Genomic DNA, 26,586 nt, shown 5'->3' with positions numbered 1-26,586 from the left:
CAGACTTTTAAAAATATCTTGATTAAGAGATCGATGGCTTTGTTGGGGAAAACAAACAAAAATTAAGGTGGAATCAGTAGTTGCTAATTGAGACAATTCTTAATTGTGTTGTTGCTGGTTATAATGAATTTTTCTCCCCTCCCTCCCTTTTTGAAAGTTTATTTATATTGAGAGAGAGAGAGCAGAGGAGGGGTCAGAGAAAGGGAGAGAGAGAATCCCAAGCAGGCCGTGCAATGTCAGCATCTTAGCACAGAGCCCAGTGCAGGGCTCAGTCTCACATGAACTGTGAGATCATGACCTGAGCTGAAATCAGGAGTCGGACACTTAACCGATTGAGCCACCCAGGTGCCCCTTGCCCCCTTTTTTATCTTTCTAAACCATAACCAGAAAGTAGGGGAAAAACCTTTTTTTTTTTTTTTGTAAAGAGAGAAGTTGAAGGTTTTCGAAAGCATGTTCTATTTCATAGATATCATTTTAATTCCTAAGGATTAATGTTGTAATTTGGAGTGGGAGGAATGGTCAGGCATCCTTAGTGTCTTATTACTGCATGACCTTATGGAAGTAGTTTTATTTGTGTACCTTTTGTCCAGCTGTAAAATGGGGATAGTAACAGTTGCTATGGCTAGCTTACAAGGGTACGAAGCAACTAAATACAATATTGATAATAAAGGAACCTTTGGAAAGTATAGTTTGTTAACAGTTATTAGGTGGTGATAAACCTTATTGAATACCTGTTATGTACCAGACATTATGTGAGTTGTTTTCTGCAATCTTCAAAATAATGTAATAATATACGATGATTGCTAGTATCTCTGTTTAATGGATAAAGAGCTTGAGGCTCAAACTGGCAAAGGGAATTTGTTCAAGGTTTTGCTGAAAGTAAGTGGTAGACCTCTGTTCCAGTTCATATTCACCTAATGCCAGCAATTATGTGTTATGTTCATTACCCAGGCTGCTTTAATTTTTCTGTATAGAGGATATAGGAACATTTTGCAAGTATATTGCTGTGAGAGTTAAAATAAATTTTTTCTTCATTTAGCTTGCTCTCTTTTTTTGTGCATAGAAAGATTGGTGAAGACAGATTTACATGCATTTACATTTATCATTCATACAGAGAAAAGAAGAACATTTTTGCTTGGTGTTTTTTGTTTAGTCTTCACAACAGCCCTGTGAGATAGGTATTTCCATTTTATGAGTTAGGAGACTGGATTATAGAAGTCTTGATTTGCTCAAAGGCACATCATTAGCAAATGACTAAATACTGATTTAAAACTACATTTTTTGAATCTCAATGCAAAACTTCACTTTTGCCACTGTATCATATTGCCTTTTAAATTCTGTCAAACTAAACTTTGGAGCACTAGAAATATCCTTGTAGATTGCTTCTTACTCTCTTTAGCCTTTTCCTTCTAAGAAAATCCTGACTGAAGTCCACGGTGTGAACCACAAAAAAAAAAAAAATTGCTGGTAAAACTGTCAGATATTCATGATATTGCAGACTTATAAGATAACACTTCCCTACTGAAGCTGAGAAATTAGGACTTTATCCAGCATTCTGTGTCACCTGTGTCTGAATATTCATTTCCCTTTGCCATCATAAGTTTATTAACATAATGTCATACATTTTTCTGCTCCTGCATTAAGCTTTATCTTTCACAAGTAACTTCTTCCACCACTCTATCCTCCCAGTCTTTGAGATGGGGAAATGATCTACATGCTAGGATCCTCCAGATTATCCCCTCTCTAACAATAGTGTGATAAGTCTAGAAAGAACCAGAAGTTCATTGATCCCTCATTAATACGATTTTGTTTGGTATTAATTCCCTAAAATTGATTTAAGTTTTAGTTATAACAAGCCCCTTATATCTTGGCCCTTATTCATGGAGTCAGGGTGAGGTAATCTGCATGCAGCATTGGGAAGTTCATTCTTGTTTATGGGACTTTCTTATTCCATTTTCTACTTTCAGCCCTCTCTCATGTCCCTTTCAGACTGTGTAAGTACCAAGTGAGGCTGGCAAGAACATTTTTCTCCTTTACAGAATCTGCTGTTTGAATCTTTTGAGGTGACAAATGACAGTGACACAATATATATGACTTCAACCTTCATCTCCCTGCCTGTATCTTCAAGGCCCAGTTTTCCTTATTCTCTCACTGATTCCCTCAAAGCTGGGATTAATGTCTTTTTCATTTGAACCCTTGTCTCCATGTACTTTGTATGTTGCTGCAATATTATCACTTTCTAGGGAAGGAGATAGATGTAGGAGGGAGAGCACTAAATTTGAAGTTAGGCAAAGACCTATTTGGACATTTATTTAAATATGTTTCTTAGTTTGGAAAATAGAAATAATACTTAACTCACAGAGTTGTGAAAACTCAGTTAATAATACATGTGAAAATGAATGTTGTACACCTGAAACTAATATAACACTGTATCTTAGGTATACTGGGTTAAAAAAATAATGTATGTAAAAATGAATTGTAGGGTGTTAGGTAGAATTGTTGTAACTTAATGACCTCAATTATTTATAGCAGTGGTTTTTAATTTTGGTTATTCATTTGAAATACTTGTGAAGATGTAAAAAAAAACAAAAAAACAAAAAAAACAGAACAGTTGCCTGGGCTCTAAAGTCTGCTTAATTAAAATCTCTTGGAATCTCTATTTTTGAAGGTTTAAGGTGATTCTGATATGCAGCCAAGGTTGAGAAGTATTGCTTTATATTGTAATATTTTGTATAAAGTCTTTGGTAACTCCTATAAGAAAATTAATGTTTTAATTGTTATTTAAGGTTCATTTGCTAGACACATATTGAGCATCAAGGCATTGTCAGGGGCTCTGAAGGAGTAGATGAATAATACCTGGTCCCTACCCTTAAGTTTATAGTTGAGAAACAGACATGTCCATAGATAATTATATTGAGACAAAAATGGCATGTGGAGACATATGCTATGTGAAGACAGAGGAAAGGCATCTTCTCTACCTGAAATGGGGGTGGCCTGGCAAGGCTTCTTCTTCTTCTTTTTTTTAATGTTTATTTTTGAGAGAGAGAGGGAGAGAGAGAAGAGTTTTTTTGTGTGAGCAGGGGAGGGGCAGAGAGAGAGACACAGAATCTTAAGCAGATTCAATTCTGTCAGCGTAGAGCTTGACGTGGGGCTTGAACTCATGAGCCATGAGATTGTGACCCAGCTGAAATCAGAAGTCAGAATCTCAACTGACTGAGCCACCCAGGTGCCCCATGCCTGGCAAGCTTCTTAACGGAAATGACAGCTAAGTTGTGTTCTGAGAGATGAACAGGGGTTAACCAAGCACAGTTGGGGAGGAGTAGGAAGAGAGGAGAGAGGAACAAGCTTCTTGAAAGAGAGCAGTGTGAGTGTTCAAGTCTTGAGAGTATGTTTGGGTATCCCTAAATATTTTAGTACATTTACAGGATGGGGTGCAAGGTAGGGAGCCATAAAAGCAGAGAGAAAGACAAGGCCTAGATGATGAAGGGCCTCTTGTATAGTGTATAAAGTATTGTCACTAATATTATCTCACTTTATTCTTTCAACAAGTATGTGGATTAGCTAGCTAGGACTGTAATTGTTTTATCTCCATTTTATAGAATAGGAAACAGAGGTTAACTGAATTGCCTGGACTGTACAGCATCACAGCTATGATTTGAAGCCAGGTCCTTTTGACTCCAGAATACAGAAGAATAAATGAAAAAAAACCCAGAAAACAAAAACAAACAAAAAAAAAAAACCCCAAAAAAACCCAAACCAACAAACCTATCAGTTTTATTGTGGAAATGTAACCAGTAATATCATTTATTTTCTTTTAATCTTCTTAAAACATGAGTTTGGGTTGGTGATCTCCCTGCTTCCCAGCCACCTGCTTCCCCCAGCCTCATTGTTCACTGGGGATAAATGAGATCAGGAACGTATGAACATCAACAGCCTCATTACAACTGACCTCTTACCAAGGACTTTCAAGGTACCGAACACTTTACATTTGATTTTTACTTTACTCTTCAAAATAATCCTATAAGAGAAATGCTGTTTTATACTCATTTTACAGATGAGAAAATTTAGGAGCAGATAGATCAAACTGGGATTTGGAGACATTTTTATGATTATTACTCTATGACCATGGCAAGTCACTTAACCACGCAGAGCCTCAGTTTTCCTGAGCTGTTTTATGGATGCATTAAATCTTAGGCTAACTTCCCCAGCTCAAATATTGTATGACAGTGATTTTTTTTACCTTTACTCTTTCTCTTCTGTCCTCACTTTTCTTCTGTAATACTCTAAGACATAATCCATCAGTGACAGTGTTTTAGTATGGAAACAATTCTCAATGGTGGGGAATGGCTGCAGAAGGACCTCGTATAGTGGAAGGACTTTTAGCCACTACCCCCCTCCCCAACACCTGTTGGAGAATTACTATTTTATAACATTTTCTTCCATTTAAGATTATTTTCCCATTTGGAGTCATCTGATCAGTGCTGAGTCAGATTTTTATTTGGTATCAGGATAGATTTTGCTTGATTAGTTTAAGAAATTATTGGTGTGCCTGGGTGGCTCAGTCAGTTAAGTGTCTGACTCTTGATTTTGGCTCAGGTCATGATCTCATAGTTTGTGGGATCGAGCCCTGCATCTGGCTCTGCTTGGGATTCTCTCTCTCCCTCTCTCTCTGTCCCTCCCTTTCTCTCTCTCTCAAAATAAATGAACATTAAAAAAAAAGTTATCTATATATAATTTGCAAAGTAACTTAAAAAAATTTTTTTAACGTTTGTTTATTTTTGAGACAGAGAGAGACAGAACATGAACTGGGGAGGGTCAGAGAGAGAGGGAGTCACAGAATCTGAAACAGGCTCCAGGCTCTGAGCTGTCAGCAACAGAGCCCGATGCGGGGCTCGAACTCACAGACCGCGAGATCATGACCTGAGCCGAAGTTGGACGCTTAACTGACTGAGCCACCCAGGTGCCCCAAATCTGCAAAGTAACTTAAAACAAGAAACCAGATAAGCAAAGGAGAAAAATTCATAATGATAGACCTTTGAAACTCCAAATTTTCTGAGCAGCCTAGAGACAATTTATATGTATTTAGATATCACTATTTTCAAAACACTTTCATATACAATCTCATTTCATTCTATCTTTAAGGCATCTTATTTTTACAGGTGGAAAGAAGGTAATGGCTTATCTATGATAACATGGCCATGAGTTTGGAAATTTGCAATCTCCAAATCTAGTGTTGGCTCCTGATCATTTGGGTGTTGCTTGCAGTGGCACTTCCTTCATTTTCTCTTGATTTCTAAAAAATTCCTAGTTCCTTAGAGAATGGTAAAGCTATTTACAGCTTGTTCTCTTTCCCAAAATCATGTTGTTTCTACCCACTAACTCTTGTCAGAGAATTGTCTTGACAGTTCTGTCCCAGGCTAGTTGGGAATGGCTGCTGAACGTATTCTTATTTGTGGGCTTGTAGAGTAGGGGCAAAACACACACACTTTCACGTGCATAAAAACTCAGTATGTCTCTACAGTGTATCTATTTATCAATTCCTACATTGGTCTACAAATATTTATTGGTTGCTTCCTATGTGCCAAGCCTTGTGATTAATACTTGGGGTACAATCATAAATAATATAGAAATGATCCTTCTCATTACTCTTATAAAGCTTACATTCCACAGGGGAATACAGAGAAAAGCATTAAACATACAAATAAATAGTTGCAGGTTTTGGTAAGTCCTACAAAAGAGATAAAGGACTAACGTAGAGAATTTTGGAGTGATGAAGGGGAGGGCTTCAATGAGGAGATGATGCTTTTAAACTGAGATATACAATATAAGTAGTTATTAGCCATTCGGAGAACCAGATGTAGAGCATATCAGGCAGAGGGAACATTTTAAATGCACAAAGACCCTGAAAGTAGGTAAAAGTTTAGAGCTATGATGCTCAAGATGTTAACTACTAGAGAGTATGGCTACTGAACACTTGAAATGTGGCTGGTTCAAATACAGATGTGCTGTAGGTATGAAATACATACCAGATTTTGAAGATTTAGTACTTAAAAAAGAATTGAATACAACTCACTATTTATTATATAATAAAATGTTAGTATTTTAGATTAATTGGGTTAAAATAGATTTTCAAATTAATTTCACCTGTTTTGCTAGCTTTTAAAAACATAGCTACTAGAAAAATTAAGATTACATATGTGGCTCACGTTAATGGCTTGTATTATATTTCTATTAGCACTGGTTTAAGTTCAACATAGGAACTAAAAAAAAAAGCCATTATGACTGGTGCACAAGAGTGAATGGTACTTGATAGAGTTGGGGTGATAGGAAGAGACCTTTCAAATTGCTACCCTATGTGATATCCTGTTTAATCCCGAGAGATTGAGAAGGGATTTTTAAATCTGATTTTATAGACAGAGACAATTAGTGCCTGAGGGCCACTCTCCACCTGTATAGTGCCAGCACTTTTGGCATAGTATTTTGAGTTTAGAGTGTTCTCTATCGCTGTCTGCTAAAACAAACAAGCAAATAAGTACTGATGGATAAATTGATTAATGTAAGTGGTTTTTAGACTGCCTCTTGGTATCTATAATATCTAAGTAGAACTCTTGGTCAAAGATTGAAATTTTCATTAAAAAAAAAAATCTTTTCTGTAGGCTTACTCTTGAAACTATTTGATGGTATACTTCTTTCAACTTTTTTGTATGTTTAAAAATTATAATAAAATATTAAGAGGGAAGTATGTGCAGTGAGCACCCATATACTCATTTAGATTCTGTAATGTTTTGCTGTATTTCATTATCTATCCATCCCTTAATCCATTCATCAATCCATCTTATTTTGAAGCAATTCCAAATAAGTTTCAGATGCCAGTGCACTTCATCCTTAAACATTTTAGCATTTGTATCATTATTTGTTTACATAGAACTATACTCTTACCCACTACACGGTGGCATTATTTGATTAATATCTATCTGTCCTAATAGACCTTAAGCTCCAGAGAATTATTTCTTTTTAAGGCATGGCACCCTAAAGAGAATAAGTTTTAAAATGGCGCCCTTTTCTTTAAAATAAAAATTATCGGGGCGGCTGGGTGGCTTAGTTGGTTAAGCGTCCGACTTCGGCTCAGGTCACGATCTCGCGGTCCGTGAGTTCGAGCCCCAAGTCGGGCTCTGTACTGACTGCTCAGAGCCTGGAGCCTGTTTCACATTCTGTGTCTCCCTCTCTCTGACACTCCCCCGTTCATGCTCTGTCTGTCTCTGTCTCAAAAATAAAATAAACCTTAAAAAAAAAAAATTAAAAAAAAAAAATTAAAAAAAAATAATAAATAAAATAAAAATTATCTTTTCTTGCTCGCCATTGTATTCACAGTTCCTAGCATATAGTAGCCACTTAATATTTTTTGATTGAAAGAATGAACGTGGAGCCAACATCAAACCGAGTCATGACTTCTTTACTTAGAGCATTTGTTTGTTTCTCAAGTTCAACAAGCATACAAGAATCCTTTCAGTGCCTGGTGTTGGAGAGGGAAGGAAAGAAGAACCCTGGAGTGCTAAATATTTAGCTGCTCAGTACAAACATCTCTGATCTGAGTCAAAGTTGAATGCATGCCCTAATGCTAGCTGGTTAAGGATGTGGGAAATTCTTAAGCTGATCAAACTGATCACTGCCTACTTTGTCATTCTGGGACTTCATTTCATTTGAGTTGAAGAATTCTATGTTACTGAAAAATGGCATTGGATTGAGGCCTTTGTAAGTATATTTGCCTTCCAGAGGGTCCATTCTTTTTAGTACTATCCAAGGCGACATTTCAAAATTGGCAGTTTCCTTTTAGATTATCAGGAGTTTCTTTAAAGTGTTATGTAGTTTTAATAAGGCTTAACAATAACGTTACTAACTTTCTTCCATTAAAAATAACAAGGGCACCTGGGTGGCTCAGTCGGACTCAGTCGGCTCAGTTAAGCGTCCGACTTCGGCTCAGATCATGATCTCATAGTTTGTGAGTGCCAGACCCGCGCGCTGACAGCACAGAGCCTGCTTCGGATCCTCTGTTTCCCTTTTTCTCTGCTCGCCTGCCACCGCTCACAGCATGTGTACTCTCTCTCTTTCAAAAATAAACATTTTAAAAAACTTAAAAAGTGTTTAAAAAATAACAGAGCTCTATTTCACAAACTATTTTGTAACACTATTCATATGTTTAAAATTTAGCCAGGATTCCATTATTCTAATGAATAACCACTTTTGTTTCCTTTTTTCTTACATGTAAACATACACATTTACATAGTTGTAATCACAATGTAGACCTCAGTTTGTTGTTTATGGGTTTTTGTTGTTGTTGTTGTTGTTGTTTTTTAAGTAGACTACATGACCCTGGGATCAACAGTCCGATGCTCTACCGACTGAGCCAGCCAGGTGCCCCCCTTTTTCCTTGATCTATAAACATTTCCCCATGTAATTTCTTAGTGCTCACTATAAAATTATTACCTGATATTCCATGATTTGCCTAAAATCATTGTGTCAGTCAGTGTTCTGCCAGAGAAATAGAACCAGTAGAATTCTTTTTTCTCCAGGAAACCTCAGTTTTGCTCTTGAGGCCTTTCAACTGATTGTATGAAGCCTACCCTTAGATTAGGAAGAATGATCTCCTTTATTTAATGTCAACTGACTGTAGATGTTTAATACATCTACAGAATACCTTCACAGCAATACCTAGATTAGTAGTTAGATTTAATCAAGTAACTGGGTACTATAGTGTAGCCAAATTGACACATAAAACTCATAATCACTTAGGTTTTCTTTTCATGTTGTAAATCACACTGTAATTTTATCTGTAACACTACATATAGCTTTCTCCTTTAAAATATTTTTTTTTGGGGGGGCGCCTAGGTGGCTCAGTCAGTTGAGCGTCCGACTTCAGCTCAGGTCACGATCTCACGGTTCGTGAGTTCGAGCCCCGCATCAGGCTCTGGGCTGATGGCTCAGAGCCTGGAGCCTGCTTCCGATTCTGTGTCTCCCTCTCTCTCTGCCCCTCCCCCATTCATGCTCTGTCTCTCTCTGTCTCAAACAAATAAATAAACATTAAATATATATATATATATATATATATTTTGGAATAAATTCCCATAGGTAGGATTACTGGGTAAAGGGATATAAAGACCTAATGTGCTCTTGACAGGACTTAATATTTGCAAGCTGAAAATACCACCACAGTCTTTCTTTTAATGATTTCTTCGGGAGTTGGTCTATTCAGTGGACTCATTTCCCATTTCCAAAAACCTGTTTTTTGTTTTTTGTTTTTTTACCCCTGTTTTTTAGCTCTGAAAATAGCTGTTTTTCTTCAGGGTTATCTTCAGTTCTCCCTTCACTCTCCACCTGCCATGTTTTCCTCTGGGTTTCTCCTCCCCGCCCACCCCCATCCTCCTACCTCACTTTGCTTCCTGTATCACACATAAAATAGAAATTTCATATTCCTACTACTGAATCTAAGGATCTACTTGGATTTGCACCCATTTTTGCCTTTGCACCTTCCTTTACAATGAAGGAAGTGATTCTCCTTCACATACTTTTAGATTCCTTCCTATGGTCCTCTCTTAGAAACCTCACTTCACTGAATCTTTACATTTTGCTTTCTGCTGAGTTATAAGCAGCATTCAGATGTTCTATTTAAATGAAAACAATTTCCCCCTTCCCTACCAAAATAAAAGAGCTCCTGAAATCTCATGTCAGCCTGCAGCTAAACCCTGTCTTTGTTCTCCTTCAAAGCCAGTTTTCTTTAAATAGCTGTTTACAGCTTCTGTTTCCAGTGCCTTACCTCCTATTTACTTGAAAGCTTACTCCAGTCTACTTCTACCCTCACCACCGCATCACAACCACACTTACTAAGACCCATAATAACCCCTATTGTGCCAAATCTACTTAAAAAAAAAAAACAAACCAAAAACCAAAAACCATAGTGGCATACAAATACCCAGTAATCCCTTACTATCATAAAAATACTCAGTTGTGATTCAAATGTCATACTTTTTTTCTTCTTTAACAGTTGGAAGCAGAATCCAAATGAGGGCTACTTTGAGAGATTTGTTGATAGGTCTTTTCTGTCTTCTTTTACTCTCTAAGGTTCCTCTCAATCTCTTTTTTAACCCCTTTCAGCTTATTTGTTGAAGAAACCACATTGTTCTGTAGAGTTTCCTACTGTCTGGATTTTGCATTTCCCTGTTATGCTTTAACAAGCTCCTTGGTCCTATATAATATTATGTGTAATTTAGTATTTGGAGGGTAATTCAGATTCAGGTTTATCTTTGTTTGTTTGTTTTGCATGATCACTTTATAGGTATCAGTGTGTGCTTTCAACAAGGGGATCTTAATGCCTGGATGTCTGTTTTTGTGATATTAACAGCCATGGAATTTCCTTTTCATTGTCAACTTACTGAACCTCTCTGTATATTTGCCTTTTTGATTACTCTCTCTTTAAAATATTCCTTTGCCAGGGCACCTGGGTGGCTCATTCATTTAAGCAACTAACTCTTGATTTCGGCTCAGGTCATGATCTCACAGTTGTGGGATGGAGCCCCGCATCAGGCTCCACACTGAGCTGAGCATGGGAGCCTGTTTGGGATTTTCTCTCTTCCTCTCTGCCCCTCCCCCACTCGTGTGTGTGTGTATAAGCATGCGCACACATGTGGTCTCTCTCTGTCTCTCACTCAAAATACATAATACATGTATTTTGTCTCACTCAAAATACATAAACTTATAAAAGCCTTTAAAAAGATATTCTTTTGCCTTCTATGATATAACTTTCTTTGCCTCCTACCTCTGATCATTCCTTAGTTTATTTGTTGCCTTTTTTCTATTTTGATTTTAAAGTTTATTTTCAGAGAAAGCATGTGCATGCACATGTGCACATGCATGAGTTGGGGAGGTGCAAAGAGAGGGAGGGAGAGAGAGAATCCCAAGGAGGCTCCTTGTTGTCAGCTAGAGCCCTTTGCGGAGGTCGATCTCACCAACTGTGAGATCATGACCTGAGTCAAAATCAAGAGTCTGATGCTTGACTGACTGAGCCACTCAGGTGCCCCTATCTTGATTTTAAATGTTGAAATTCCTCAAGGGTAAGATCCTCTCCTCCTCTTACATCATACTCTCTTTCTGCTTGATCTCATTCATTGTCCTGCCTTTGAATACTGTATATATGCTGATAACTCCCATATTTTCCCAGATAGCTCTAGCCTAACCTCTGTCCTTAACTCTAGACCTGTATATCCTCTTATCCACTGGATATTTCCACTTTGAGATCTTACAACATTTTCTACTTAATATGCTCTAAAAATGCATTCTTTTTTTTTTTTTAAGTTTATTTATTTTGAGAGAGAGAGAGAGAGAGTGTGTGTGCACGTGTGGGGACGAGGGGCAGAGAGAGAGGGGTGAGAGAGATTGAGAGAGAGAAAGAATCCCAAGCAGACTTCTCACTGTCTGAGCAGAGACTGATGCAGGACTCAGTGTCACAAACTGTGAGATCATGACCTGAGCCAAGATCAAGAGTCAAAGCTTAACCAACTGAGCCTCCCAGGTGCCCCTAAGTCTGCATTCTTGATCTTTTCCCACAAATTTGGTACTCCCTAAGTTATCCCTGTTTTAGTGCCATCTTTGTTTACCTAGTTACTCAAACCACAAATTTAAGATTTACCCCTGATACTTCCTTCTTTCCTATCCTTCATACGTACTCCACCCCCAATCTTGTCAATTTTACTTCCTGTGTATTTCTTGAGTCCATCTACCTCTCCCCATGTCTGTTGTCACCTCTCTAATCCAAGCCACGACCATCTCTACCCTAGACTATTATAGTAGTCTTTTAACTGAGCTCTTTGCTTAAAACCTGTAAAAGCTTTTTGTTTTATTTGGGAGAAAATATAAAATCTTAAACATGATTTATAATGTTCTGAGAGACCTGACCTTTGTTTTTGTTTTTCTAACTTTATCTTGTGCCACTGCCCACTGCACTGACTGTGCTTTAGAGTGATTGGCACTTTTCCCCCTGTTCTGCAAAATTTGAGAATGTCTTTTTTTTTTAAGTTTATTTATTTATTTTGAGAGAGAGAGAGTGTGTGCATGTGTGCACGTGAGCATGCAGGAGAGGGATAGAGATGGTCCCAAGCAGGCTCCGCTCTGTCAGCACTGACCCCCATGTGGGGCTTGATCTCATGAACCGTGAGATCATCTCATGATGAACCAAAACCAAGAGTCGGATGCTTAACCACCTGAGCCCGCCTGAGAAAGTCTTTCCTGCCTCAGGGTCTTCATACCTGTTCTCCCCTGGTGTGTTCTTCCCCAATTCTGCCTTCTTCACAAGTCTGGTTTCTCTCTCCCCCCTGTATCTTCTTTTAGAAAACAAATATTAAGTAGCTATTGTGAGCCAGAACCTGTCTAAAGAAGATCCGCCCCCCCCCCCCCCCGCCATTATCCTTTGACAGTACTTTGTTATTTTCTGTAATGTCATTGGTAATGATCTGTAATTCTATACTTATCTGACTCTTTGTTATTGGCTAGACTTTCAGCTCCATGGAATCAAAGATCATATCTTTTTTATCCACCATTATACCTCATCACCTAATACAGTGTGTGGAACATAAGTGTTGTAAATCTTTGTTGAATGAGTGAGCTCACATTATCAAGGATTACTAAGCCTTGGCAGCTTTATTTCTGAAGTTTTTTCAAATTTGTTTTTATTTTTCTATCTCCTCTGCTTGGTTTACACCTTAATCTTCTTTTCTCTAGGCTTTTAATTACCTCATAACTAGTGTCTTGGCCACCAGTCTTTCTCTTTCATTCATTCATCATTCTGCCTGGAGTAATGTTTCTGATCCTGTTACTGTTCTGCCCAAAAGCAATCACTGTGTCCCCATTGCTTGTAAGATAATATGTAAACTAAGTTGTTTTTCAGGGAACTTTATAATTTGACCCCACCTACTTCTTCAGCCTCATTTCTCTTGACCCTATTTCATCTCTCTAAAAAGACTGTGTTTCATTCACTTTGAAATGTCATATGACCCTGTTTCCTCAGCCTAGAATTCCTTTTCTCTCTCTGCTATTAAAACTCTTCATTCTTCAAGATCCAGCTTGGATGCCATGTCTTCCATGTAGTCTTCGAGTCCTCATCCAACCACTCATGATTATAAATTCCTGAGGGTGTGCTATACACTGAATGTTTATGTTTCTCTCAAATTTATATGTTAAATCTTAATACCCAATGTGATGATTGGGGAGGTGACACTTCTAGGAGGTGATTAGGTCATGAGGATGGAACCCTCATGAATGGGATTAGTGTTTTTATAAAGGAGATCGCAGAGAGCTCCCTTGCCCCTAATGCTATGCAAGGACATAGTGAGAAGAGGGCATCTATGAACCAGGAAGAGAATTGTCGCCAGACATTGAATCTTTTGGTGCTTTGATCTTGCCTCTAGAACTGTAAGAAACAAATTTCTGTTCTTTGGAAGCCACCCAGCCTATGGTATTCTGTTATAGCAGCCTAAATGGACTAATGCATTGTAGTACTTTTTTTTCATTCCTTACTGTATACTTAGAATCTCGAACAATGTGTGGCATGTAGTAGGCTGTCAATAAATACTTGTTGAATGATTGAGTAAAATAATTTACTTATCTGTTCACTTAACAAATATTTATTAAACATTTTGAATGTCCATAGCACTCTGTGTTTCCTTTGCACTATAATTAGGAGTTCATTTGTTATCCATTGGAGCTGATCACTTGTAAAATTAATCCCCACTCAAGCATCCCTCCCTGCTCACCGTTGGGCTCTGTCCTCTTTACCCTTTCTCAGTAAGTGCCTTTCTAATGGTGGGTAATTCACATCTGACAATATGATGCAAATAGATTCTAAAATGAAAACTGGCATTTCTGCAAAACATTAAGACTTTTATGAATTTGAAATAAGGCAATATTGGAGAATGGTTTGAATCATACACACAAAAAAATCATTGACAAGTGAGGATTAGGTAGAGTTAGACCAGTTTAAAATTGAAGGGAAAATTAACATGAGTAATGACATAATAGGAGATTCAGAGGACAATGATTTGAGTAACAAAGGATTAAGAGAGACCCTTGGGAAAGATTGGTGAAGCTCTTGAATATTTTTACAAAATTGATCCTCTTAACGTGTTTTAAAAGCCAAATGTGAAGTGACAGATGTTCTTTGGTATAAGTATTACCTTATAGGCAATTATAACAAAGTTTTGTTAAATATTAAGAATTAGAAAAATTTGTTTTATGTTTGATAAATTGAAGTCCCAATCATTTAAAAAAATTTTACTAGGCAATTTTGGTACCTCATCAGTTAACTTAAATGGCAGTTTTTGATATTAGTTATACTCAAGATAGTAAGAATCCCACTGTATGTACTTGTTTCTCTATTAGCTTCAGTTCCCTGATGTTGGGAGTTATGCTTTATTCATTATATTCCTGTGGTGCCTAGCTCAGAGTCTGGTACTTCGGAGGTACCTAATAAATGCATAGGGACAGAAAGAAGTAAATAATTGTAGGGTTTGGAAGGGCTTCTTGAAAAGGTGCTATTTGGGACAGAGCTTGTATGTCAGGTGAGTAGGGTTTGACTGTTACACTTTGTTAGGTCCAGAAGGAAAATCTCTCACTCTTTCTTTTGCTGGTTCCTGCCTAGTGTGTACTTAAATATTCAGAGTCCGTTCTCTGCCTCAATAGCTCTTGTTCTCATTGTAATTCTTCCTGGAGATTGAGATGGAAATGAGGAAGGCTTTGGGCTGCTGCCTGGGCATCCACATTCATGAGAACTTAGAAATGCAGAGGGGCCAAATGCCAAACCTGACCTAGACGGATCCAGGTCAGCCAATCATTGCTTTCCTGCCTCTCCCTTTGTTCTCTGTGCTTCCAGTCTCCTATCTGCTGGAGGTGCTACAGCTGTTTATGCCAATTAATATAATGCTAATGTGCTCCTTAATGAAAGCATGGAAGCACATGGTCCCAGCTGGTAGATAAGAACTGTATAGGATCGACCTTCAGAGTACCTTTTCACTAACAAATGGTCAAGATACCTGAATACCATTTCACATTGTTTTTGAAACCATGGAAACAAGCTGGAAGTGAACATAGTTTAGGGAATCTAATTCTTCATTTTATGGGATAAGGAAAAAAAAAACCCTCAGAGATGATAAAGCTCATGCCAAATTAATAATTCCTTGCCTCCCATTTTAACAAAAATCTATCTGATGTAAATATAATTTTGTCCTCTCTATTATGCAGCATTTAAAACCTCTGCCACTGACCTAACTTTGAATCTTGTGGCCCTGCCACTTCCTTATGTGATCTGGGGAGAGTTAAGTAAGCTGTGTAGTTTTAGTATCCTTATCCTTAAAATGGTACTAATAATAGTACCTGCTTCGTAGGTTTGTTACTAAGATTACATGAGGCAATAATTGTAAAGCACTTAGCAGATTCTGGCACATAACAAGTGATCAGTGTTGTCTATCATTATGATTACAGCATAAGGAAGCTAAAATGAGTCTAATGACCAGTGCTTTAATTTCCAATTCTGTCTTTGAAACCTTTGTTGCTAATTCTTCTTCAGTTAGAATCCGAGCCTTGTGAAAGCAAGGATTTTTGTCTACTTGCTTCCCTGTATGTATCTTCAGTGTCTAGAGTATTTTTTAGCACATAGTAGATGCTTGATAAATATTTAGTAAATTAATGAATTCTCTTGGGGAATATCCTTTCTGAAAAACACCTACTTTTAGATACTCCAATGACCTGAATCTTTTTTCTTTACACCTGTTTATATGAATTTGCACTTGTTTTTATAGTATTTATATTGTGTCCTTGATCTTTTCAGATATCTTTGTTTCCCTCTACATTGAAAATCTTCATGGGTAGGAAACTGTGATCTCACTATGGGAATTTCCTTGTGGCTCCTAGTATAGCATTAAAAAAAAAATACAGTTATTAAGACTTAGTAATTACTGACAACTGACTCTAAAAGTCACTTGTATTCAATACTAATTTATTGAGCAAACACCAGTATATGCTGCGGCATCAATCCCAACTCTAAGAAGTTGTGAGTTCATGGGGTCAGTCCTTGGTGGCAAGAGGCACTTTAATGCTTTTGTGAATGTTGTTCTTTACATATGAAATACCCCTCTCCTTCCTCCTTGCCCCTTCTCTGCCAGATGTCATATTGCTAGTTCTTTAGGGCTCAGTCTCTGTCAAGTCTATTTACTTCCTTTCCTCTGTGATTAACTCCTTTTTATGTAAACCTCTTCATGGAAGAAGTAGATAGCTTTTGCAAATGAGACAATTTTGAAGGAGAGGACGTTCCAGACTGAGGAAAGAGTTGCTGCAAAGACAAGGAAGGAAAGGGTTAGCTGTTATGAGAACATGATTTTAAATAATATAAGTTATCTTTAGTGTAAGGCAGTTTAGTGGTCAGGTTTCTTATTAATAGGGGCAAGTAACAGAATCCACTCTAGCAAGTTCAAGGAAAAATGATTTACTAAAGGGTGCTAGAGAGATTAAAGAGCCTTTGTGAGAGTAAGAAATGGACCTAGGCTGGACTTCCAAGAACAAATTCCTTAAACCACACTGAAGAACTGAGCTCTTAAGGATGCCACGGTCTTTGCCATAATCTAGAAGCTGCAAAATCAGGAAGCTGTTGCTACAACTGCTAGATCTAGAACTCTGCTACCTCTGCGCAGTTTGCTCCAATAAGAGGGATGTCCTGTGTCTAGTCTCTCCACCCATCTAATTTCATTCCAAATCAGTATCTAGTGTGGAGCATCTGATTAGCAAAACTTAAATCACCCTTAGAAAGGAGTCTGGGAAATGCGCACGTGTGTGTGTGTGTGTGTGTGTGTGTGTGTGTGTGTGTGAGTATTCCCCAAGCTGCTTTCATCATGGTGATAAATTGGCTGATAGGAACAGTTAAGGAGATAAGTTTTTTTGTTAACCAATGGGTGAGAGAGATACATAGAGAGGAAGGGGAAGGGGAGGGAGGGAGAGAGAGAGGGAGAGAGGCAGAGAAAGAGACAGAGATGGACACTGACTTCATCTCCCAAAATGGGAAAAAAAATTATTTAGTCCAACTGGATCAACTTAGGCTACTTGCCCATCCTGGAACCACAAGAGTTTCCAGAGGCATACCAGAAACTAATTGGTTAAGGCTGAGTTCTTGAACTAATGGCTGTCAAGAATGGTTTAAATACTATGGTTTGAATGTAGAATCAAGACCTCTCCTTGGAGCTAGGGGTCAGCATTACTTTAGGACAGTGGTTTTCAAAGTGTGGTCACTTGGGAACTTGTTAAAAATGCAGATACTCAGGGCATGTACCAGATTCACTGAATCAAAAACTCTGGGTGTGGGGCCAGGAATCTGTTTTTTTTACAAGTCCTCCAGGTGATTATGATGCTGACAACAGACTAAAATTTGAGAAATGCCTTAGTAACACACGCTGCTGAGGGATGAATACTGGATAAAAATCAGGGCTCTATTAGGAAGGAGAAAGTAGAGAATGAATGCTGGGTAGGCTGACAACAGCATCTGTTTCAAAACTGTAGAGGTGGGTAGGGGGTCAGTTAATGAGGAATCTTGAATTTCTACCACACAAGGTTGTTGTGAAATATAAAACTAGATAACGTATGTGTGAAGGACCTGTGCAGTGAAGGAGGTAGATTCTAATGGGATGAGATAGAAAGTACATTGGGGATGCCTACGTGGCTGAGTCGGTTGAGATCAGAATCTCATAGTCTGAATTCGAGCCCTGGATGGGGCTTGCTGCTGTCAGCTGTCAGCGCAGAGCCTGCTTGAGATCCTCTGTCCCTCTCTCTCTGCCCCTCCCCTGTGCCCACACACACTTTCTCTCTCTTTCTCAGAAAAACAAAAAACAAACATTCAAAAAGAAAGTACATTGAACTTGGAGTCAGAGATTGGGTTCTCATCTTGGTCCCTTCTTTGAGCTTCAAACTCCTGTAAAATAAGGAATATAACTACTAGAGTGTTGGAAGAATTAAATGAATGAATGTATGTGGAAGTGCTTAGGTAATTATTTAGCAATATTAATGAAATAAATAAATATTAGTAAAATAAATAAATATTAGTAAATATTTACCAAAAATACTTGGCCAAAGGCCTTTGAACTTTATTCTGAGGACAAGGGAAAGTGTACTCCCTTAGGACTGTCTTTCCTCCTAAGACAATTACCTCGTTCTCAGTAATTGTTTCAGGTCTCAGATTCTTGACCATATTTAGATTAGCTCTGATTTAATTTCATGAGCAATGGTTTCTGCCTCTGCAGTCTTTTCTTAGGGCATTATGTGAATTATTTACTCTGGCTGTCACAGGGATACAGGGATTTCTTTTCACTCTTATAACTAATATGTATTAATGGTGATGTGACCATACATATTTTATGTTTTCCTTGGCAGAATAACTGATTCCTTTTTATTTTCTTCTGTGAGATCATTTTAATTTGTAACACTTTGCCCTCTTCGTCCTACTTTTTGTTTTTTGTACATTTCATGTTTTCTAAATGTAGAATATTTATAAAATTCTATTATGTTACAGTGGGAAAGGTGTTCAGGATTGGCTTGGACTCTTTCCTTTAGTTTTTTTTTTTTTTATGTGTATTAATTTTGAGAGAGAGAGAGACAGTATGAACGGGGGAGGGACAGAGAGATAGAGGGAGACACAGAATTTAAAGCAGGCTCCAGGCTCTGAGCTGTCAGCACAGAGCCTGATGTGGGGCTTGAACTCAAACCCTGAGATCATGACCTGAGCCACAGTCGGACACTTAACTGACTGAGCCACCCAGGTGCCCCGCTCTCCTTTACTTTATATAAGAAATTAAGGGAAGTAATTTGTCTAGTCTTGTATTCTACTTCTTGCCCTCTTCCCATCTCCTGCCATGGAAGAATTTATATCTGGGGTTAAATTTCATTTTTCCCCTATTAGTCGAAAGTCTATCTTAACTTGTTTATATCTAATGGGATTTAATTAAAGTCATTAGCAGGTCTGCTGAAAATGAAGCAGAGCTGATGTCCCAACCTAGGAAATAAGATTACCTAGTGAGTAGAAGTGTTGTGGATCCAGCAGTGGAAAGAAGGGCCCACCGTGGACATACTCTTCACTCCTAGGCATACTTGGCATGTTATTAGATGTGCTAGTTATTGGGTGTGCCAACATTGGATTATTAGTGGTCTTTTCTGTGTTTACATCTAGGGTGTTTGAGGAAGGAAGGAATAAAATCGAATGAACAATTTTTACTCTGGTGCTGAGCACTTCTAACTTTATACTATAACAATTAATATTTGTTTGTTTGCATTAGAAAGCTACTGTTGGGTGGCAAGGAAACCAGAGACCCTTCTTCTCATAGACTTGTTGGTACTAATTAAAACCCAGATTGCCAGCTGGAGGGCAACCTAAGAGTTTTCGAATTCAACACCTTTATTTTATGAATGAGAAAACTGAGACCAAGAGAAGAAAAAATAACTCACTCAGTATTTAAAACAATTTTTTTCTGGCTACAGATTTATTCAACACAAAACAATCTCTGGCTGACCACATCCATGACTAAATCCACCTGTAAACTGGAATTCACTTGCTGACCCAGCCCCAACTTCACCTTTCTTGTTGGCACCAGGGGGCACAGTGCTTTGTCTGTAGGTGTCTCTGTCAGCTTCCCCTCATGTGAGTCTTACAGGTTGCTCTCCCCTCACACCTTTGGGCCATGGCCTGACAGTTTCAGGATGGATGTGGTGCAGAATGGCAGGCACAACCTCAGGGGGCAGATAGGGGTATTCACAGAGATACTGGATAACCTTGTTGATAAGGTATTTGTGGAAATGTCTCCAGGCAAACTATTCCTTTATGTAGCCTTATGATTTGAGAGACTGCATAGCCTTGATAATGTTATGATTGGGCACATTCTTGTCTGCCAGCTCAGGATGTTTAGGCATGTGGACTTCCTTCTTGGCCACCACTTTCCCTCCTTGAAAAGGAGTTCATAGATGGCTCTTCTTGGGCATCAACTTCTCAGCTGCTGCTGTGTATGGCGCCAGAACTGGAAAGGAAAAAACAACTCAGTATTACGCAGTAAGTTAGTTACAGAGTCAGGACTATATCTCAGCACTTCTGACTCCCTGTTAAGTGCATTTCACTACACCCCTCTGCAGGGCAAATGTAAGAGGAAAGGTCAGGTAGTGGAAAGAGCATAGATCTGAGGGCAGAAGATCTGGGTACAAACCATGGCTCTGCCATTTACTGACTTGTTCGTGAGAAAGTAATATCACTTCCTCAAGTATGAGTTTCCTCATTTGTAAGATGGGATAATGCTGATACCTCTTTTACCTGCCTCGTGGGGTTATTATTAGGATAAAAATGTGAGATGCAGTGGAAAAAAAGGCAGATGAAAGTGGACATGGCTAATTTGCCTATGGATTTTGGCCCCATCACCTATTAACTGTGTGATTTTTGGGCAAGTCATTTAGTTTCTGTGAACACAGGTTTTTTTTTTTTTTTTTCCTTTGTAAAATTGGGACAATAGTAACTCTCTCACAGAGCTGTGTGGAGAACATTAGTGTATGTAAAGCATTTAATTTGGTGCCTGTTGCATAATAGCTGTTCAGTAAGTGAGATCTCAGAGGACTTAATTCTGTCTTCTCAGAACTGTTCCTTTAAGACTTAAAATAGATATAGCAGAACTCATTCTTCTGTAGCTTTAAAACTATTTTGAAAAGTTTGATTCAGAGGCTATAGGCAGGGTAAGGTATGGGCTTTGTGGTTAGGTTTCTGCTTTAAACTGTAGTGGCCCGTAGTCAGGCTCTTTCCTCTGTCTTTCTTCTGTCCAGGGAAGGGCCTGTAGAAATGGCAGGCATTGCATATGGTGAATTGATTGAAGAAGAGGTAGAGGAAATTTGGTGGCTGGGAAACTTGGAAGGGAGAATGGAAATGGGAAAAGTAGTGCTACTTTTCATCACCACTGTCTACAGGCCACTGAGTATCAGTATGTGAGAACCTTTGTGGTGAAACCTTTTCTCATTGTGATCTCAGTCTCTGACAATATAAATGTCTCAAAGTGTTGGGACCATGTCTAAGTCCTCGGTTGCCCCAAATACCTGACCTACAGTAGATATGTGTGTGTGTGTGTGTGTGTGTGTGTGTGTGTGTGTGTGTGTGTATACACTCATATGTATGCATATATTTGTATATGTATTAAACATTTATTTATTTATTTTGAGAGAGAGAGAGAGAGGGAAAGAGAGAATCCCACCCTGATGCAGGGCTCCATCTCATAAACCATGAGATCATGACCTGAGCTGAAATCAAGAGCTAGATGCTTAACTGACTGAGTCACCCAGGTGCCCCAATATGTAGTATATTTTTATTGGAAGAATGACTACTTGAAGTGAGAGAAGTACTGTGGCCCATAGGGATCCATGAACCCCTGTGGCTCCTAATTTCTCATCCAAGCTCCACTTTGCTGAGATATTTGTATTTACATAGGCTTTTATAGTCTTTAGCCTGATGGATTTGTGGGATTTCATGTCTTGGTTTTTTTTAAGCTTTGTTCTACTGCCAAATTCCCTTTATCACCTTGGTTCAGGCCAGACAACTATTTCCTTCATTCCTAGTCATTGTGTGGCACCTGCCACGTTCCTCTTTCTGGTTTTTAATTCTGGGATGGAGTTGGTTGGTCTAAGGCACATAAGCTGGAGAACATGAGATTTGCATGATCAAGCAAACAGCATTTCCTTAGAAGTTCCAAGATTATGGGAAAGCATAATGCTGATAGGTTCTCTCCTTCTTTCCCCCAAAATAGGATACTCTCATATAAGCTATTAATTCAGTAAATATATACTAACCATGTATATACTATAGATTAGATATTAGTCTGGGCACTTTGAATATATTATTTCACCAAATGCTTAGTAACCCTTTGAGTTAGGCTGATGATATTGCCCTCAATTCACAGATAAGGAATATAGAGTTTAGATAAAAGAAATGACTTGCCTTAGCTAGTAAAGGGTAGACCCAGGATTTGAAACCACGTCTTTATGACTCAAAAATCATCACTGATTGCCATGTCTGTTTACCTTACTAGAATGGAAACTCCTTGAAGGTAGAGGTCTTGTCTGATTCAAATCTGTATTTCCTATTCTCAGCACAAGAACTGAAATAGAACCTTTTTTTTTTTTTTTTTTTTTTTTTTACATTTTTTGAATTTTCTATTTAAAGCCCAGTTAGTTGGAGCGCCTGGGTGCCTCATTCAGTTAAGTGTCCGACTTTGGCTCAGGTCATGATCCCACAGTTCGTGGGTTTGAGCCCTGCGTCGGGCTCTGTGCTGACAGCTCAGAGCCTGGAGCCTGCCTCGGATTCTGTGTCTCCCTCTCTCTCTGTTCCTCCCCTGCCTTCACTCTGTCTCTCTCTCATTCTCCCAAAAATAAATAAAGATTAAAAAAATTAATAAAGTCCAGTTAGTTAACATACAGTGTAATATTTAAAAAGTTTTAAAAAATATTTATTTATTTTTAAGAGAGAGAGTATGGAAGCCACAGAGAGGCAGAGAGAAAGGGAGACAGAGGATCTGAAGCAGGCTTTGTGCTGACAGCAGAGAGCCCAATGTGGGGCTCGAACTCAGAAACCAAACCGTGAGATCATGACCTGATACAAAGTTGGATGCTTAACTGACTGAGCTACCCAGGCAGCCCAACATACAGTGTAATATTAATTAGTAACAGGTGTACAATATAGTGATTCAACACTTCCATACATCACCTAGTGTTCATCACAAGTATACTCCTTAAACCCTATCGCTTATTTAGCCCATCCCCCCCCCCCCCTTTCTGGTAACCATCAGTTTGTTCTCCTTAGTTAAGAGTCTGTTTCTTGGTTTGCCTCTCACTCTTTTTTCCCCCTTTGCTTATTTGTTTCTTGAATTCCAGATATGAGTGAAATCATATGGTATTTGTCTTTCTCTGACTGAATTATTTTGCTTAGCAGAATATTCTCTAGCTCCATCTATGTCATTGCAAATGACAAGATTTCATTCTTTTTGATGGCTGAGTAATATCCACTGTGTGTGTGTGTGTGTGTGTGTGTGTGTATGTATGTATCTCACAACTTCTTTATCCATTCATCAATTGATGGATACTTGGGCTGTTTCCATAGTTGGGCTATTGTAGATAATGCTGCTATAAACATTGGGGTGCATCTGTCCCTTTGAATTAGTATTTTGGATTCTTTGAGTAAATACCAGTAGTGCAATTGCTAGATTGTAGGATAATTCTATTTTTAACTTAAAAAAAAAAAACTTTTTTTAATGTTTATATTTGAAAGGGAGAGAGAGACACACAGTGTGTGAGTGGGGGAGGGGCAGAGAGGGAGACACAGAATCTGATGCAGGCTCCAGACTCTGAGCTGTCAGCACAGAGCCTGATGTGGGGCTCGAACTTACGAGCAGTGAGATCATGATCTGAGCTGAAGTTGGAAGCTTAACCGACTAAGCCACCTAGGAGCCTCTATTTTTAAATTTTTGAGCAGCCTCCATACTGTTTTCCAGAGTGGCTACACCAGTTTACATTCCCACCAATGGTGCAAGAGAGTTCCCTTTTCTCTGCATCCTTGCCAATACCTGTTGTTTCTTGTGTTGTTGATTTTAGCCATTCTGACAGGTATGAGGTGATACCTCACTGTAGTTTTGATTTGCGTTTCCCTGATAATGAGTGACGTTGAGCATCTTTTCTTGTGTCTGTTGGCCATGTGTAATTCTTGACATAGACTAATTTTTATTGAACATAGGATATATTGGAAGATCTAGACTTAGAGAGTAGGGCAATTGGGGTGAGGTGTTGAGAAACTGTTTTTGTAGTCTATGTTATTTGTGTGGGGGAACCTCAGTCCTCAAAGTGAATTTTTTTAATAACCCATGGGGTCAAAAAGGAAAGAAAGTATCATTTACTCCAGAAATCCACAAGCGTAACTAACACAAACATTAGAATGCTTTAAAGAACTTAGAGTCTTATTGGGAGAATAATACCTACTTCCTCCTACTTGAGGAAAATTGAGATAATACCAGTAAACGAGCCTACCTGCAGTGTAAAGTGTGTAAGTTGTTTTTAAGCCTGGCTCTTCCTTCTTTCCCTTCTCTGGGCTTCAGTTTCTCTGTATAGTGTGTTGGCCTGGATGCCCCTGTGACTCCTGACAACTCCGACATTTAGGTAAGGGTATTGCAGTTGTCCTGTTGCTTACTTCCTCCATTACAGAGTAGCACATACTTGATGTCTGTGATGTTCTGCAGCCCTATAGCCCTTCTGTCTTTAAGCCTAGTTTCCTCTAAAGTCAGTTGCCTTCTTTAGTTTAGTTTTCTTTTTTAGGCTGTTTTTGTGTGGGCTAATGTTCCCTTTGGAGGTTGAATTGAATTGTGTAAGTATCTCAGGAAGTGGCAGAAGCGCCTTCCTCAAACGTGGTTCCGTCAAAAGCCCATCAAGTCAAGCCCTGTCCCTAAAGAGGAAGAGAAAGCCTGGGCTCCTTAGCCAGTAGATAAAGAGTTTCTTCCTTGAGCTCTCTGGGCTAATTTCACCATTTAAAGAAGGGACATTTCCTTTTAAATTCCAAATACCCCACTCTGTATGTGATTAATATCCCTGGGTTGTTAAAAAAATGATTTATTTAAGTAATCTCTACACCCAATGTGGGGCTCAAACTCATGACTCCGAGATCGAGAGTTACATGCTCCTTTGACTGAGCCAGCCAGGCACCCCATTGCTGGACCATTTTTATGTCACTCTTCATTTCCCTCTACCTTCCTAAGTATGACCCTTGGGTCATACAAAGTAAATTCAAGTTCTTCTCCATATCACAGTCCTTTATAATCACAGTGGTGATTTTATTTCTTTTCTTTTCTACTAAATATTTTCTTCATGAGTTTCTCACATGATACTTCTCCTCTCTCATATCACTTTCCTCTCCACAAAAAATTCGTATGGGTAGGCTCTTTATGCTAATTTTCTGGTCTTGTGTAACTCATTCGCTTCTTTCAGGTTTTCTCTTGCTGTTGCTTAAATAAGCCACATATACCTCTTTCATGTCTCCCTAACTTGTTTCTCATAGTTTCTTTTGTGTAACCTGTTTTTCATTGCTTTGTTGTACTTCTGCTCAACAACCTTCAAAGCCCAGTTAAAATATCTCTGTCTCTGTTACCTTCTCTGACACTGTCCTCCTGTTCCAGACAGAATATCCTTTTTTTCAGTGTTTATGTGATACTTTCTTCTAAAAGCTATGACAGCATTTATTGTATTGTACTTTATTGTATTGTAATTATACTTGTTCATGTATCTGCCCTCTCCCTAAACACTTCCTCAGTTATTCCAGTGTTGGAAGTACCTGTCATATGCCAGGTGGTCAACAAAAGAAGCAACTAACATTACTGAGTGCCTTACTGCTGTGCAAGTTGCCATATACTGTCAATTAATCCTTACATTGGGTCTCTCATGTAGGTATTACACCCACTGTACAGATGAAGTAATTGAGACCCAGAGATGAGTGATTTATTTATTATCTCACAGAAGACTGGGATTCAAACCTGCTTGCTGACTTCAAAGCTTGAGCTGTATTTAGAACTATTCTTCTGACTTCTAATTCAATATTCTTTCTGTGTACATTAGAAAAACACAAATTGAGTAAGTAGATGTGCTTAATGCGGTGATAGATAAGAGTTCAAATGGGAGTAGGGTGCAAACAGGGGTAGCACTCACATAATTGCTGTGTATTAAGAAATGATCCTGGAGTTGTTCATGCTTTAATCGGTACTGTAGGCAGTCCTAAAATTTGGCACTTACAAATGAATCTGTTTTAGCTGGTTAGCAGATGTAACAACACCTACCTTAGGGCATGTTCTGTTCTAAAAAGGGATGAAAAGCTTCTTCTCTGTCACTATCGTGGGTAATGTGGATGAGCTCAGCTTTGACCTGAAACAGTGGTAGTGCTTCTGAAATCTTTCACTTCCAAGCTTTGTCATAATTTTGTCAGGTGCTGATAACCTACTTTTTCAGAGTTGTAGAATCAGACAATTGAAATATGAATTGGAATATGGGGTTCTTACTCCAAATGTTTGAATAGCCTAAGCTCTTACCAGGGAGAACCTAAACACGAAGGACTTTTATGGAGTTAGTAAAGGAGGCCAAATTGTAGACCTTGGGAAACACTCCTGTCTCCTTGTTTTGTGATGTGGGCTATTGAGTCATTCTATATTTTCTTAAGTTGATTAATAGCAAATGTGTTACAAAAAGGTAGCAAAAATAAGACGAGGGTTCAAGCTTTTGGTAGCCTTATGTGATTTGAGTCAAATGATTACTACTTCCTAAGCCTATTCTTTTAGGTGTTTAGTGGTTTTTCCAGGGGATGTGATCCTTCTGTCTAAGGACCACACACCTCTGTTGCCCAGGGACCATGCTACACTGTAGCTTCTTTTACCTTTCTTTTTAAAAAAAGGTCACAAATCCTCCATTCACTCTGTATAGTCTAAAAATTTGTTGAAATCTGACATCTTCTGATGTCTCTTA

At 38.5% G+C, this 26,586-nt stretch overlaps 1 protein-coding gene and 1 pseudogene across 2 annotated transcripts in view; one reads left to right on the top strand and one right to left on the bottom strand.

Annotated features, from left to right (window-relative positions):
- PAK1 (p21 (RAC1) activated kinase 1) overlaps positions 1-26,586 on the top strand; it is a 158,033-nt gene that overhangs the window by 4,212 nt on the left and 127,235 nt on the right. The window lies entirely within an intron of this gene.
- The window catches only part of LOC112865760 (small ribosomal subunit protein eS10-like), a 47,600-nt pseudogene continuing 40,557 nt past the window's right edge, over positions 19,544-26,586 (bottom strand).

This window comes from Puma concolor, chromosome D1 (assembly GCF_028749965.1).
Source record: "Puma concolor isolate L17-30 chromosome D1, mPumCon1.1.hap2, whole genome shotgun sequence".
Taxonomy (NCBI): domain Eukaryota; kingdom Metazoa; phylum Chordata; class Mammalia; order Carnivora; family Felidae; genus Puma; species Puma concolor.
The sequence above is the reverse complement of the archived record's forward strand: the minus strand, read 5'-3'. Positions and strand labels throughout refer to the sequence as shown.